Below are 18236 nucleotides of genomic sequence, written 5' to 3' on the forward strand. Positions count from 1 at the left end.
GACTTAAGAAACTCCTAAGGAACTGAACCAGATTTTGCTCCAACCCATGGTTTCTTAAATTACTATTTGAAGGGTCCCACTCGTGTCTCACCATACAACATAAATTAATAATATTTATTTTCACACAATTTAGATTTAAAATTTAATACTAAATCAATTAAAAAATAATTTAATTAATATTTAAACGAATTTAATTTAAATTTAATTAATATTTAAGCTCAAAAAAATTAAAAAAAAAACCCAAACGGGCAGATAACCGGGTCCAGCCGGTCAAAACCGGTCTGGACCGGTCCCAAACGGTTGGATGACCGGCTAACCCGGTCATCCACTATAAATACTTCCTTATCACTCCCTCCCTCATAACCCTAGCTGTTTCCCCTTTCTTCTTCCTCTTCTCTTCTTTTCTTCTTCCTCTTCTCTTCTTTTCTTCTTCCTCTTCTCTTCTTCCTCACCGGCTCCTCACCGCCTCCTCACCACCACCTCACCGCCTCCTCACTGCCACCAAACCCTCCTCACCGCCACCAAACACCCACAACCTCAAACAAAACCCACCTCTCCGCCACCAAACACCCACAACCACAACCAAAACCACCTCACCGCCACTGACCCGCCACCAAACAACCTTCACCGCCACCAAACCCGCCTCACCGCCTCCTCATCGCCACCAAACACCCACCACCGCAACCAAAACTTACCCCAGCCGCCACCAAACCTTCAATCTGGACCCAAATCGCCCCTCAAGCACTGGATCAGAGACATGCAGGCCTTCTTCAAGCGCCACCCTCCGCCACCGCCACAAGATCGCCCCTCAAGCACATGCAGCCTTCTACAAGCTTCTGTATTTTTTTTTCATTTTTCTTTGTAAAAATTTATTTTTCTGAAGCCTTGTAATTAATTTCTATTTTTATTGTTTGAATAAAATTGTAGGTAGTTCATGCAATCTGTTTCTACTATTTCTTCCCTCTGAAATCTGTTGGAAGTGAATGTGAGAGAAAGTATCATATTTTAATTAAGAAACTGATAAAGCAGAGTTGAGTTGCTTGCAGAAGCAACTTTGCCCACTTTTCCTTAGCTAAGGAACCGTAAGGAACCCTGCTCCAATGGGTAAGAAACTGGCCCTTGGTTTCTTAGCACCTCCAACCTGGTTAAGAAACCCGCGTTGGAGTTGCTCTTACATTGATGAACTTTCATATCCTATATATTAACTTTATGTTTTGAGCAAGGTGCTTTCCTAATACAACTTTTACTTGGAAATCCTGCGCAAATTAAATGAATACGGAAAGGACAATTCACAGTGCTGCAAAGCGAAACATTAGATGCCTAAATTATTCAGTTTGAAGTAAAAAATCAATCTTTAAATTTTACTCCATGGGTAAATTTTATAATTTTTTTCAATGAATTACTAAAATAAGTGCCTAAATTACTCCTTGAAACTAGGAAAATATAGCACTTATCAATTCTCGCAACTAAGAGCATCTACAATGCAGAGTTGCTAGTTGGGTTGCTTAAACACTATTTTAGTAAGTTTAAATTGCCACATATGATTTAAACAACCCAAACAGAATTTGCTCCAACCGCAGTTGCTTATTTTACTTTTGGTTGAGTCACACTATATCTCATATATTTATATTATTTTAAGTCATGACACTATTCAAGTATATGGATGAAAGAGAAAATATAAATTTTTAATCAAAAAACAAAAAGAAAGAGAATAAACAACTGTCGCTTAAATCAAGCACTGTCATGTTGTGCTCCAAAATTAGCAACGTTACTTAACTGCTTCAACTGGAGGTAGCGTTTGAAAACCGTATAGAACATGACACAATAGAACGGAACAGGACAAAACGGGAAAGAACAGTACAATAATGTTTTGTACACTGTGTTTAGTAAATACATCACGAATAAATGAGAACCATAAAGTTAATTTCACATATACCCCTATTAATATTTTAGATAAGTATTTTAAAAATAATAATAATTTTGGATACAATAATTTTTTCATATCATACTACATATTATTTTATACAAATAAACATAAAAATTAGATTGAGTAAAAAGATAACACATTTTTTTTAAAAAAAGATAAGTAGTTAAAAAAAAAAGGCTTCTTCCCCAAACATAACGCTGCAACAACAGTTTCAATGGTCTCTCCCCTTTCATGGTAGTTTCCTCTCACAGCCAAGCGGCCTTGCTCTGCCACAACCACCGACAAGCCTTGCTTCCATCAAGTTGAGGCCCCATCGTGCGCAACTAGCTCGCCACCGGATCTCTGCCACGCCGCGACAAGAGACCATCACGCCCAATGGCCAGATCCGTCGTCGTGGATGCTCAAGCCGCTGTGAACGAAACCAAATTGTGAACCAGGGTGTTAGCGCGATCTCTTCCTACACCACACGTCCCTTTCCCTTGTGCGATTTGGGCGCCCAACAATGCATGGTTGTTCCGTCGCTAAGGTCGGTGGCGACGAAGCGAAGAGCGACGTCTGTGAATGAATGGCAGTATAACCAGTCTCTGGAGGCGGTGAGGCTGAAGTGTCTTTAAAGCTGAAACAAAGATGGCTTGATGAGATAGAGAAGAGGAAAGTGTAAAGTTAAGGAAATATGAGAATATATTCAGGATAATTTTGTCTTTGTATTAAGTGTTCTGTTTCGTTCTCTTCCGTTCCACCCTTTTTCATGGAACTAAAATGTCGTGTTCCATTCCAACATAAAACACGACAAACGTGGAACAAAACCCATATGTCCCGTTCCGTCCTGTTCAAACGTGTATACCAAACTCTACCTTAAGTAACCCATATTGGAGATGTTCTAAAGTGAAGGCTTGTAAATACCAATTTTATCATTCTTGATTCCACTAGAAAAACATTACTAGTTCGGCCTCAAAGCCCTATTTCACTACAATAGTCTTTGAGCCATTATCATTTATATTAAAGGGAAAATTCAGTGTTCAACTATGAAGGTGGATATTTAAACTAGGATTGAGCTTGTATAAACAAAAACAAAAAATGAAAAAAATGAAAACATTTTCTCAAACCAAACAAACCTTACCTGCCGGTAAGATCATTGGTCAAACAAAATTAAAGAATTTAGCCTATTAATTTCTTGAATTCCAGCAAAAAACATTAGGAATTCCGAGCCATGATCATTTATATAAAGGGGAAATTCAGTTTGTTCAACTATGAAGGTATTAAACTAGGATTGAGCTGTATAAACAAAAAAAACATTAAGACATAAAAGTTCATATATTACAATAGAATAAACAAAGTAGATACACGAATTAAGCACAAAGTGTGAAAATTCAACTAATCACTTAACATAAATACATAACCCCAAACATTCACATCTACAATACTTCAACAATTTCATGCATCAGACCATGTAATGTCTAGGCCACCCCATTGATCTTTAGGCACACCCAAGGCTTCCCACACAGCCTTGGAGGCATCAACAATGTTGTTGGGACATGGAGGTTGGTAATCATGATCTTCATCACATCCCTCTGTGGAGTCACACTCATCAACCACCATTGCCACCACACTTCTTCCATTGGCACTGATGGTAATGTTGTTGAGGCACCTGCTTCTGTCGTTGAACCATCCTGTGGAAAGTGCAACAACAGGTGTGTCATCAGAATGGTATTGGTTATCACACTCTGAAGGACCACCTCCATCTCCTCCCTCTTGGAAACTATTTAGTGTGAGATATGCCTTGGTGTTAGTAGACACTGGTGGAGAGCACTTATAAGTTGTGTACATTTTTCCTTGCACGCAGCAATCAGAATCATTCTCTTGGTTGCATTGTCCAGGAGGGGCTTTCCTTCCTCTAATTCTACCACTTGGGCGGCAGTTTTGTGCTTCAGAGAACATACAGTTTGTGATAACCAACAAAATTAGACAAAGAAAGGATGCCTTTGAGCAAAAACTCTTCATCTTGTCTCTGTTTTTCTTTTTGGTTGTGCTTCTCTTGAATGCTTGATAGATGGATTGGGATTCTAATGGCTATATATAGAGGTTAATTTCTACACCAATTATATCACCTGGTCTTGAAATAAGCATGTCCACCACATCACTATATGATTGTTTTTGTGGTCAAAGAACAAGTTTTATTCTACTTGTTTAGCCACTGACAAGTACATTATCTAGTTTGTTCTTTATTCAATTGTTTGAGCCTTTGAGGGGTCTATAATATAGTATTAAAATAAGGTAAATTCTGGGGTATCCTTAATTTTTTTAGGTGTGGTTCACGTATTAAGTAATTTAATAGATTATTATCATGTTATTTAAGGTAAATACTATATCTTTAGATTTTACTTTACTTATCAATTAACTTCATCTCATGAAATTCATTTTTTTAATGAAAAATGAACAAGTGGTGGAAACGAATGATGGTGATGAAGATGCGCGTAAAATGACTATAATGAACGGATGAACAAAGCTCAGAAAATACAACTAGCAAATCTCACGTCCGTGAGAATGGAACGCTGCAGTACTACGATAGAAGGTATCCTGTGAATTAATTGTTAGGGTCACTTCTATTAGCAGTGCCAAAGAGGTTATTGCATAAAAAAAACTCCACATCTTGTGTTTCAGTCCCTTGCTGACGTTAAGGACCGTGTTTGGAGTCCCCGAGGGTTAGCTCAAGTGGTAAGAGCTAAGGGACATAAGGGTTGGGGAGGGGAAGGTCCAGGGTTCGAATCCTGGAAGGGAAATTTGAAGGGATTTTCTAACTTACTAACAACTAACCACTAACATTTGCCTAAAAAAAATGACCGTGTTTGGAAAAATCAGATTTTCTCCTTCGTTAAGGACCGTGTTTGGAAAAAGCTTATGGAAAGAAAAAAACCCTCTCCCGGGCGGGGCGTGAGGTGTTGATTAAGGTTGTGGCTCAGGCCATACCCTCATATGTTATGTCATGTTTTATGTTACCTAATGGCCTTTGTGCAGATATTGAGACTATGGTTTCCAGGTTTTATTGGGGTGGTGACGTCGAAAGACGAAGCCTCCATTGGGCTAGTTGGAGCAAACTTTGCAGGCCAAAATATGATGGCGGTTTGGGTTTTAGGGATTTCAAATCTTTTAATACAACTCTGGTTGCTAAAAACTGGTGGAGAATTTACTCTCATCCAGAGTCTTTGCTGGCACAGGTTTTTAAAGGAGTATATTTCCCTAATGGCTCTATCTTGGATGCTAGGCGAGGTGCTCGACCTAGCTATACTTGGTCTAGTATTTGGAGCACTCGCTGGGTGTTTGAGAGAGGTGGCCGATGGAGGGTTGGTAATGGCACGAGCCTTGATGTTCGCCATGCTAATTGGTTGCCTAATGGTTGTTCGGTTGTTTTTAGAGAGGACTTCATGCTAGAGCTGGGGATCCGAAATGTTTGTGCCTTGATGAAAGGCCCAGGTATGTGGAACTCTGAACTAATAGAGTTTGTTTTTTGTCCTAATACAGCTGCACAGATTTTGTCTATTCCGTTGTCATTGCATGGAGGGGATGACACTCTCTATTGGCCCGGTTCGGTGGATGGCTTGTACTCTTCTAAACAGGGGTACGCCTTCATTCGGAGCACGATTATGTCATCTCAGGCTGGCCCATCCACCACTATGACTCCTTTGCAGCCCCAATAGTGGAAGAAGTTCTGGAGCAGCTCGGGTCTACCTCGGTGCAAAGAGCTTGCTTGGCGCGCATCTTCTGGCTATCTTCCCGTGAAGACAGCGTTGGTGCGGCGTGGTGTGGATGTAGAGGTTGATTGCCCCTTGTGCGGTATGGAACCAGAAACAGCTGATCATTTGTGGATTCGGTGTGCAGTTACTCGAGCTTTCTGGTTTGGTAGCCCTCTTGCGCTACGGCTTGACAGGTTTGCCACTTTGCATGATTTTCTGAGTTACTTTATTGATTCAGCATAGGAGGATGCCATCTCTTTCTGGAAAGCAGCTTCCTATGCTTTATGGGAGGCTCGAAATCGTGTTGTCTTTGAGGGGCGGGTGTTCTCGGTCCCCTTGGTGGTGCAGCGTGCGCAAGACCTTGGTCAGTTGTTGCCGGCAGGTGTGACGGAGGCACGTATTGCTCCTTCTTTGGTGGCAGCTTGGCAGCGACCTTCGCGAGGGGTGACCAAAATTAATTTTGATGCTTCTTTCAGGTCTGCTTCAGATACAGGGGCAGGTATGGTGGCCAGGGATCATGAGGGTTTAGTTTTGGCATCAGCAGCTGAGTTTCCTTTGGCGGCCTCTTCTCCTTTGTTGGCGGAAGCTGCTGCTTTGCGGTGGGCTATGGTTTTAGCCATTCAGCTTGGGTTCCGTCGTGTTTGCTTTGAAACAGATTGCTTGCAACTGTTTCAACGATGGATCAAGCCTCCCGATGGGGCTTCTTATTTAGTTTAATTTCTATTATTAATGATTGTTTTGTTCTTTCCCGTTCTTTTGATGTAATAGACCTTTCTTTTGTTCGCCGTTCTGGCAATACGGTGGCGGATTTACTTGCTAGAAAGGCTTCCTCGTTCGCCGGTTTAGTGTGGATTGAGGAAGTCCCTTCCGAAGCGAACTCATTTGTTTCTGCGGACCTTTTGGCCTCTATGCCAATCCAAGTTTAATGTGATTCAGTCATCTTTCAAAAAAGAAAGGTCCCTTGCTGACGTAACTTCGAAAAATAGTTGGTTTTGATCAGAGTCATTTGAACATCATCAAAGAAGTGGCTCTGATCAACTTGTTGATTTGTCACCACCGTGCATATGTGACATTCCAACATTTTTAATAAGAGACTAATATCAAGTTTTTAATAACAAGGGACGTAATCTAAATTTCTTTATAAAAAATTCTTAATCCCAATGGATGCTGTGAAAATAACATTCGCCATACGGTGATCCCAAAGAGGTAGAAAACACAGTAGCTCTCCAAAGAGGCATTCAAGTTGCAGATACGGCAGGCAGAATCTGGCAAAAAGAGGAACCTAGATTACATACATACAACACATGGATGCTGATTATGATTGTTAATTTGTGTTTTGCTTTTTTCCTGATTTTTACTCTTTATTATGTCATTTAATCAATAATCTCTATTGTTTCCTTGAACGTTTTACGCTAGACTAACATGAGTTGAATTGGGTGGTACATGTTTAATTCGCTTTAATTAAATAATGTGTTCAGCTTTATGGGAAAAATACTTGTTGACAGATTAACCCCATGAGAATGTGTTTGTTCCTAATTTGAACAGTGCCTCTTGATGTTGAAGAAAAAAAAATCTTTACGCCAGTTTATAGAATCCAACACAATATTATTCATTAATGATCATTTAACTAATTAACTTCATATATAAAAACTTTTACCTCTGAAACATCAGAGACCAAGTTAGCGTTCAAAAGTCAAAACAACGCTGATAAACAGATCATCTTGTAGTGTTTAGACACTAATAGCCATTTTTTACCACCACAAAATTAAAAGCATAAATAAACATGTTTTGTGGTGGTCTAAAACTGTCACAAACACGCCATGTCTGCATATGTTTACATGTAGTGTGAGCTACTAATCATCTTTGCGTTCAAAATTCAAAGTAAATACGGCATAATTAGAATTGGAGATTAACTCCAGTAACATTGCTTCTGATGTGTCAATAAGTCATCAATTTAAAACCATTGAATAAAGAATTAAATAATATGTATGCTGTAGTTATCAAATTCAAATGAAATCCGCAGCATGATATTAAAAAAATCTTCCAATTTCCTCAACAGTTTAAAAAACGTTAAAAGAACAAACTAGAGGCTTCACTTGTCATTGGCTAAACAATAGTAGTATAAAACTTGTTCTTTGACCACAAAAACAATCAGATAATGCTCTTGTGAACATGACTATGTCATAACCATGCAAGTGATATAATATGATGTAGAAATTAACCTCTATATATATAGCCATTAGAATCCCAATCCATGCATCAAGAACTCAGGAGAAGAACAACTAAAAGAAGAAACAGAGAGTTCATTAGACAAAATGATGAGTTTTTCCTCCAAGGTATCCTTTCTTTTTCTGATTTTTCTGGCTATCACAAACTGCATGTTCTCTGAAGCACAGAATTGTAGCCCAAGTGGAGGAATTAGAGGAAAGAAAGCCCCTCCAGGACAATGCAACCAAGAGAATGATTCTGATTGCTGTGTGCAAGGAAAAATATACCCGACGTACAAGTGCTCTCCACCAGTGTCTTAATGTTATTTTTTACACAGCTCAATCCTAGCATTCACCTTGCATATTTAACACACTGATTTTTCTTTATGTAAATGCTCATGGCTAAGAGACTATTGTAACAAAATAGGATTTTGAGGCAGAGTTCTGTTGGAAAATTGTTGATATTTCAAAAGTTTCAATGTCTCACATGCTTGTGTCATGAACTTTCAAAGACTTTATATACTAAACTTCTCTTGTGGATGTTAAAGAGCCTAATAAGAGATGGGTCTCACGCGCATGGAAATTGGGTCACGATTGGCCCAACGTAGTGCAAATCCTCCGATTTGCCCCCGCGCACGTACATGGGCCGGACTGTGCCCTGACTGCCTTGAAAATATATTATCTGACTCAGCTTATTTTTCTTGCAGGTTCTGTCTGTTCGTGGTTTTGCTGTTGTCCCAAGGTTGCTGTTCGGCATCAAATATCCAACAAGTTCATATTGTTTTTAGGGGAAGCAGGAATGATAAAATTTATGTGTGCAGTCCTTCGCCAAAGTTGCGGGAATGTCAAGATAATTAACCAAGTAAAAAGTTTTTTCATGGCTTTTCCTTTCAGTCCAGATTTTCCATCTCTTTGTTCTATAGTGCTAGTGTCCCTTATTCTTTTGAGCACGCGAGTCGTCAGATATCACATCCCTGAAGTGCATGGCTCATGGTGGGAAAGGAATGACAGATGTAGAAGACAATGGCTCAATTTACTGTCAGAGAAGTGATATGCATTTATACTGGTTTCTCACAATTTCTGGAGGAGCTATCCCAACTTAGAAAAATCACAAATTTATACTGATTGCTCATGTACTTTATTTATTGTGTATACCTCATTGTAATGTTCATAGTATTTTGATGCTCATGATTCTCTTTAAGATATGATTTTTATCGTAAGGTTACATCTTCATAAATTTTGGGTTTTGGGATCTTTGATAATGCTCTGTTTTTTTTCCCCCTTTACTGCGCAAATTTAGATGATGAGTTAGATCATTTGCTCATTGTTTGAGGATCTCTAAGATGGTAGGTACCACACAGCCCACACTGGTTTAGCAATATCCTAACATCATGTTGCTAAGCAGTTCGGGATCATAGTGACACTATAAGGGTACCGGGATCATAGTGACACTATAAGGGTACCATTATGTCAGCACAACACCTACCAGCTTAGAGACTCTCAAACAGAGATTAAATGACCATAACTCGTCATCTAATTTACATTGTCAACCAATTTTAGTGTCGTCCATGATTCACACTAAAATCGTGGGAAAATAAGTTAAATTTGTTATTTTGTGTCGACTTTGACGCTACGGTTCATAAATATTGTTGGCCACAACGACTGACGCTAAAGAAAAGACAATAGTGACAGTCATCTTATCAAGTGTGTAATGTCGGATTCTACGACGCTAATTTAGTGTCAGCTATAGAGACCAGCGCTAAGGTAGTAGCTTTGAATAAGTTAACGTGACCCTGACTCTGACGCTAAGTCGATGCTAATTAAGCTGCAGTGTCGACTTTTGGCCCATTAGCGTCGATTTTTGCCTGATGCTAATGAGTGATATTCTAGCAGTGGGAACAAAGAGGGGAAGAAGGACACAAACAAGGTGACCAAAACTCTCTCTTATATTCAGTCTCTTCAAATTATTGGGAATTAGGGTTGGGGTAAAATTAGGTTAGGAAAATTTAGGGATTTGGATTAGGGTAAGTTTAGTTAATTTAGGGATTAGATGATTTAATTGGTGATGTATAACTCATTAAAGTTTACGTGGAAGCCACATCAATTTATCATAACACGTGGACAAGGCCGCGTAAGCGTTCACTAGACATGTAAGCACTTCCCCTGAGCTTAACCTCATGTGAAAACCAATATTTTATCTAATAATAGGGACGCAAATGAAACTAATTTACGATGAACGAATAAAATTAAAACTCTGCCTATTTAAAGGTACCAAAAAACTTATATGGCCATAAAAGTAGTTAGGGTATGAAAGTATAATTTATAACAGAACAACCATATGTATATTATACATGTATCATGAAAAACAAAAGTTCATAGAAAGTTCATAGCTTCACTTAATTACAAGATAGAAACACAACACTGGTGTTTGAACTTCAAGCATCTGACCAAGTAATGTCAAGGCCACCCCATTGATCTTCAGGCACACCCAAGGCTTTCCACACAGCCTTGGAGGCATCAACAATGTTGTTAGGACAAGGAGGCTGGTAATCATGGTCCTCATCACATCCCTCAGTGGAGTCACACTCATCAACCACCATGGCCACCACACTTCTTCCATTGGCACTGATTCTAATATTGTTGAGGCACCTGCTCCTGTGGTTGAACCATCCTGTAGAAAGTGCAACTACTGGTGTGTCATCAGGATGGTACTTGTTGTCACATTCTGAAGGGCCACCTCCATCTCCACCTTTCTGAAAAACTATTAAGTGTGAGATATGCCTTGGTGTGAACAGACACTGGTGGGGAGCATTTATAAGTTGTGTACATTTTTCCTTGCACACAGCAATCAGAATCATTCTCTTGGTTGCATTGTCCTGGAGGGGCTTTCTTTCCTCTGATTCTACCATTTGGGCGGCAGTTCTGTGCTTCAGAGTAAACCCAATTTGCTAAAATGAGAGTAACCAATAAAAGAAATGAGGCTTTGGAGCAAACACTTTTCATTGTGTCTATGCAACTCTATTTCTCTCCTCTTAATTGCTTTTCTCTGTGTTTGATGTCTAGATAGAGATTTCAATGGGTATATATAGGAAGCTCCTCTGCTGGTAAAGTGAATCGTTCAGCTATCATGAATTAACATGCAAAATAAACAGGTTTGTTTTGGGGTCAAGGCAATGAGTTCTACCCTGCCGTGTGTAGCTCAAATGACAACTACAACACCTAATACTATAAACTAAAAGTTGATTATTTTTAGTCTTATAATTTGATTTGATTAGTATAAATGTGCTGAGTATCAACAGAAATTGAAAACAAGTTCAGGAACTACCAAAATAGCAGTAGTCTGCGTTCAAATCGAAAGCAGCCAAACCAGTTCTTTCTTATAAACCTAATTGATTACTACCAATATAATTAACACATCATGTTAATGGTCAAATTAGTGCTTAATTTTGTAAAAGAGTTTGATTTTAGTTTTTAACGAAAAATTGACGTTTAATGACTGTTATTTTTATAATTATTTGATGTTTTTATTGTCACTAAATTATTATTTTTCCCCACTAAATGACTAAAATCAAACTCACATCTTAACTCATATTTAAAATGTGTATACCTGGTTATGACAGCAACTTTGTTTTCTTATGTTGTTATCAATCTCAACTTTTTATAGTTTTTATATAATTTATGTATGAGTATGACACAAAAGAAATATGTTCTTATTCATTGCAGAAAAAGAAAAACGTTTTGCGTTTGTATAGTTTTTATCGTATTTTCTGTATTTGGGTATTTGCTATTGGGTCTCAGCTCTATGACGTGCTATGGGTCTTGTGGTGCGATCGATATAGGTGGTTCCCTATTACAGGTGTTGTGCAACTGATAAGTTGTTTTCGACTTTCTTAGGGACCAATATCAGTGCTTTAATCGATTGGGGTTTTGCTTGTGGGTGCTCTTAGAGGTTGTTAGTGATTTTTGCGGTAGTGGCTGAGTTTATGCCGACTTTTGTTGGCTGGATGATTGTACCCATGTTGAGAGGGTTATTTCTCAACTTTATCTTTATTTATATATCTTTTAACTTTCAAAAAAAAAAAATTGTTACTATGGAACAAAGTCGATACTAGATAATTTTCCGATGTAGCAAAAAAAAAAGTCGATACTAGCAAAAAAAATTTCAATTCATTAATGACTAGTGTACTATATATAAAAATAATGCAAACCACTTGTAAATTTATTTTTATAACACTAATAAAATCTTATAGAGTAGAAAACCATCATAAAAATAGATGTGTTAGTCTGTACATCAAGCACAAGGCTAGCTTCGGCTGCGATTAGCTTTCCGTTTGGTTTTCATTCTCTTTTGTCCCCTTTTGGGGAGTGTCATCGTTTGTTGAGTCTAGATCAGAGGTTGTTGCCTCCTGTGTTGTGTTCGTAGTTTCTTTATTTTCGGGGCTTTGTCCTCTCCTTGTAACCAAAAAAAAAGCAATAGGTTGTGTCCAAATTCTAATCATATATATGTATCAAATTTGCAATTTAAGTTGTCGACGTTGGAAGGATGCGGACATTTATATGTCGTTTATGTTCATTGCAAATGTGACAATTATGTGGACAATTGGACAATCATATATAAAATCCCATAACACTATACCAGAATTTGGGATCGATACTTAATTCTGGGGATCACCAATAACATGTTGGCAAAGTATTAAGTTAAACACCGTAACTAAAAATGAAAGTACATGTTTGAATGTTAGAAAAGTCATTTGTTTTATTAGAAGAGATACACAACTGTATCTCAAACGGATAATTACAACCGTCAAATACCAAAAAAAAAATTGTGACACTTTATTTTGCTTCATGAAACTCTTGGTGTGCACTACTACTATAAAGTTAGCGCGCCCTTATATAATTGGAGTCGTTTTAATTACAATCCTTATAATGGACATGGACTGTCATGGGATCTGGTCTGGAGGCGCTAAGTCAAAGGCTCACCCCGCGTCAGGGAAAGCTAGAATAGTCAACGAGGTAGTTGGACATCCCTCGATCTCGCCCGTAGCTAAGGAAAGTAATCATTAATACTTCCTCCCTAATTGGCGCAGCCTGCCTGCTTGGTCTACCAACCATGTATTAGACGTTCCATCTAGGGTTGGTCGATTCACCTACTATAAAAGGGGACCTCTGCCACATTTTGTATGCTCACTTTTTCCACTTGAATAATACTCTAAGTCTTTTTGCTCGTCCGACTCAAGCCTTCGAGTTTAACAAGGCATAATCATGCGAATATATTTTTTGGAAGAAAAAATTGTGCAACCCTAATTGTATTTATCGGAGAAGGGAGAATAAATTTAGTTGTTCCTTCCAACTGGTATCTGACTCGTGACTGATTATGCCCACCCGACTAGGATTGTGTTGGATCTGCATTGTTGGTTCATCACGCGCAATTGGTTAAAGATGTAAGATTCGGCCAGCCTTAAAATCTATAAAGTCAGGATACCAAATTTTTTTCCCGCTATAGCTCATGAGTAAAACATAGCATTATGCAATTTAAGGTTAATAAAGAAGAGGGGGAAAAATTAAACAAAAAAGACCACCCTCCACATCTTTATTCAGTATCCTTTTTTTTTTAAGATATATGTCACCACCATCCCTTTGTTGAAGTAACAATTGTGAATGAAATAGTCTCACATTGGATATATATAAGAAAGAGTTAAAGAGTTTATATTATAAGTAGAAGAACTCACTCACCCATTGTCTTAAGGTTTTGTGGTGAATATATGTGAATGATGTCCTAGATCACTTATACTCTTAGCTTCTTATTCCAATGTGTGGATGGTAAACTCCCAACCCCCTCATGAGTCGTAAGACTGTGAAGAGTCTAGTGTTTCGCTACGCCACTCCAACAATGGTATTAGAGCATTGGTTCGAGTGAACCTGTGACAAAGAAAGAGAAGATGGTGCGACCATGGTTAACGACGAGTGAAGTTGATGGTGTGCGACGACCGAGTGAAAGGTCAATGGTGAGTGAAGTCAGTGATGCAACCATGAAGTGACAATGGTGTGACAACCCTAGTGAAAAGGTCGATGGCGAGTGAAGTCAATGATGCAATCATGATGTGACGACTCCTTGTATCGTTAAATCATCCTGGAAGTATGGAGATTAGAAGGTAGTGAGCCCTATTGATGTTGAGTTCCAACAACGATACAAGCATGTACGAAGTGAAGTGCTCAAGGAGAGTAAAAGAAAAAAAAGGGGAAAAATACCAAGAAAAAAAGTAAAAAAAAAAGATTCACAATTGAAGGGGAGTGTTAAAGTAATAATTGTGAATGAAATAGTCTCACATTGAATATATAAGCAAGATTTAAAGAGTTTATAAGTGGAAGGACCCGCTCACCCATTACCTTAAGATTTTGTGGTGAATGTATGTGGATGATGTCTTAGACCACTTATGTTCTTAGCTTCTTAATCCAATATGTGGATGGTAAACTCTCAACCCCCTCATGAGTTGTAAGACTATGAAGAGTCTATCGTTCCGTTGCGCCACTCCAACACCCTTCAACTATTTCAACATTCCTTGGCACTCCTCTTTTACATTACCACAAATACGTTGGAAAAAGCCAATACGTGGATGGTAAACTCTCAACCCCCTCATGAGTTGTGGGACTATGAAGAGTATATCGTTCCATTGCGCCACTCCAACACCCTTCAACTATTTCACCATTCCTTGGTACTCTTCTTTTACATTACCGCAAATAAGTTGGAAAATGTGAATTTAGGGTAGCACAAATAAGATTGCGCAATGTACTTGCATTGTGCGACATGAATCATTTTGCGATGTATAAATTTATAATATCTGAATCTTATTTGCAGTATGCAAATTTATAATACATGAATCTTAATTTTGATATTATAAATATTAGATTTAGGGGACCTAACTTTATCAAAAAGTTTGTTCAAGATGAAAGGATTATCTTCTCATTCATAAACATTATAATACCTATGCATCTAATCAATGTGGGACTTAACACCCCATACACCCAGAACATCTGGATACGTGGAGGTCAATGGTCATGCTCAAATCTCCTTCCATCATAAGATATCTTCAAGGCGATCTCGTTGACCCAACAAGACAAGTTCAGACTCCGATACCATATTAGACTTACGAGGTTTAACTCAACTCAAAAGTTAATTCAAGAGTTGAGAATTTTCTTCTCACATATTAACACTTTAGTAGTTATGTCTCTAATCAATGTGGTACTCAACAATAAATTTATATATTTGATTTTACATACTACAATTGGAAATCATAAATACAAACTAATTTTTCAAAAAGATAGATAAATTGCACTCATATTTGGGCTTTTATGTAAACAGTGGACCCAAGAAAAGGCCGACACTAACTCAGCCCAGATAACCGCAAGAGGCTAAACAGGTAAAACCATGAAGAAAAGACAGAGAAAAGGATTGATGGTCAATATATTCTTTAGATTGATGGTCAAGATTGAATTTCTATTAAAATGGTATATATAGTTGTAATACCACCATAATGACCTTCCCTTCCTCCCCCATCAGACCTAGAACCACCCTCGCCCTGCAACCTCCACAAGTAGAGGACCTCACGACGGTGGTGACGTAGCTGCTCGCACAGAGACGATTCGGTGGCTCTGGTCGTCCTCTTCGCAGAACTTGAATCACTAGAAGCGGCAGGTCCAAATCGAGGTGGTTCACTGGGATCGTAGGGAGGCTGTCGTTGGGGCTTGGACCCGAGTTTGACGTGTGGTTAGAACCGGAAGTTGCTTTTCCTCTTTTATGTGCTCTTCTGCAAATAAAGCAATGAAATTTTCTCAGGTTCAATGAGATTGGAAAGATAAAAAAAATTCTGATTAGATTATTTGGATCAACAGTAGTGGTTTAAAAATGGAATTGAAATGAAAAACCGAAGAAGAAAACTAATTAATTTACGTCTACAAGTATTGAGGTAGTGGGTTACACTTAAGCTTTGTTTGGTTGGGGGGAAGGGAAAGGGAAATGAAGATTTCCGTGTTTTCTTTCATTTCCCTTTTCCTTTCCCTTCCCTCCAACCAAACATAGCATTAGAGATAGAAAAGATCAATGTTTGCAGCTTATTGAGGAAGAAGGTAGTTTTTTTTTTTATAAGCGAGGAAGAAGGTAGTGGGGCAGTGGGGAAGAGGAGAAGGGTGGGGATGCGGTGGGGGAGAAAGGGAGGGATTGGGAATGAGGTATGAAAATTATTGAAAAACTCTTTGATCCACCGGTGGAACATTTTTCAAAGTGTCCATGCTAGTCTTCACTAATACTAAAAATGGAAAACGTTATATCACACGTTCAGAGGCAAGAAACACACGCATCAAAGAAAAGATTTTTAATATTTATATATGTTTATATGGTTTGATTTAATGGCTGGAAAATACGTGTGTTGTGTGTAGTTGTGAATGGGGTCAGACTTGATTATTTAGCCTAATTTGACTTGATTGTTTTCTTTTGTTTATAGCTGTGAATGATGATGATTAGTCTTTCAAACTCGGGGTGTTAGACTTTTATATAAGAAAAAAGTTAAGCATCCTTGTATAAGAGACAAATTTATACAGATAATTGACAACTCTTAAAATGATATAATAACAAGAATTTGGTGGTTCAATCAACAAAGTAAGTTATTCGTGATTTTTTTAATGGAAATTTTTTTATTGCTCAGCTACTACAGCTTAATGCTTTAACTATGAAGTGATAGATTAGTCTCATAGCTATTACATGTGGGATAAATGGGTTAAGAAGAAAAAAAAATCAATTCATGTGTATTTATGTTGTTCAATTAACTGATGAAAAGAAATTAAAGAGGGGAACAATTGGAAAAATTGTTTAGCTTGAGTGTTTGGCAACTGATATGGAAGAATAAACAATGTTAATTTAATGAGCTTGTAACTGTGTTCTTGACGGCTCTCTCCAGCTCAATCTTGAAGTAGTTAAGGAATAAGTAGTATGATTTTTAAATTAAATACTTAAAAAAACAAATGACAAATGGTTTTTTGTATTTCCAATTTATAAATATTTTACTTTCTTTGGAGGGAAGATGCGGCTCTTTAGGTGGACGGTGGTGGGGTGAATGGGTTGGATATGACGGTGGTGCAGATTGGACTTGATCGATGTTCCCACGTGTAGGCTCTCAGACTTTGGGCTGGGTGGTTCGTTTGTTGTCATGAGGTGTATCAATTGCAATGTCGTGGAGGGGTTAAGTTAGTGAAGATATCTTCTAATGATGTCTTTGCTTCACTGGATTTGATCTTTTGTTCTAGTGAGAGGCGTTTGATCTTCGAAGGTTTGTGTCGATTTTCTTTCAGGGGTATTTTTCTCGTGTGACTTTTTCATAGAGCATTGAGATAGCTAGTTCTTCTTCGGGTTCCTTTGGTTCTATGAGGTATGATCTTGCCCTTGTCTATTGCTCTTTGACTGGGTCAGGTGGCGAAGTTGACTCTTGTTTAGGCAAAGCTTCTGGTTCTCTTGCTTTAGAGGTTTCCACACCTAGACCTAGAGGCCGCCCCAAGAAGAAGGATCTTGACATGCTAGTAGGCGATCCATCAAAACCTCGTGGGAGGCCAAAGAAGTAAAATTAAAAAGGGTCGATCTCCCTGTTATGTGGTGATCTCCTTTGGTGGAGATGAGCTTGCGACTTTATCGGAGGGGGAATTTGGTAATGATAGCGGTGGAGGAGCGTGGCAGTAGTGGTGGTGGTGGCGGCGGTGGGGGAGCATGGCAGTAGTGGTGGTGGTGGTATTGGTAGTGGCGACAATGGTGGTGAAGGATGGTGGAGGGGATTCTGAGGCGGTGGTGAAGTTGGTTGTAGTGGCAATAGTGGTGGTGATGATCGTGACAATGTTGTAGGGCAATGGCGGCAACAACATTGGTGGTAGTGGCAAAGGGTAGTGGTTGTGCTGTAGTGGTGGTGGTGGCGGTGGCGGTGGCGGTGAATGATGTTTGTAGAATGGTAGTGGTGCTAGTGGCGATGGTGTTATGGTGGTGGTGAAGTTGGTTGCAGTGGTTGTGGCGATGGCAATGACGACAACCGCAATGATCGAGGGTGTGATGGTAGTGATTGTGATTATGGTAGAGGATTAAATAATTTCAAATAGCTTATACATCATAACCACAGTCTTATCCATCATTTATAGGGTGGATCAAAAAATCCATTATTATGATGTATAAGAATTGGTTGATGGATAAGCTTATACAATACAAAGTTCATCAGGCAACAGATGAAGTCATAATGTATTTTATAAGCTTATATTATCATGCATAATATGACATAGTAAACGACCCCTAAATCTGATTTCTACTAATAAGAAATAATAAATCATACCTTAGATCGAGAA

At 38.5% G+C, this 18236-nt stretch overlaps 1 pseudogene; it reads right to left on the bottom strand.

Moving 5' to 3' along the window:
* Positions 1 to 3184: 3184 nt before the first annotated feature.
* Positions 3185 to 10901, bottom strand: LOC130732312 (uncharacterized; annotated as a pseudogene).
* Between the last annotated feature and the right edge of the window lie 7335 nt (positions 10902 to 18236).

The sequence above is a fragment of the Lotus japonicus genome, chromosome 1 (assembly GCF_012489685.1).
Source record: "Lotus japonicus ecotype B-129 chromosome 1, LjGifu_v1.2".
NCBI classification, from domain to species: Eukaryota; Viridiplantae; Streptophyta; class Magnoliopsida; order Fabales; family Fabaceae; genus Lotus; species Lotus japonicus.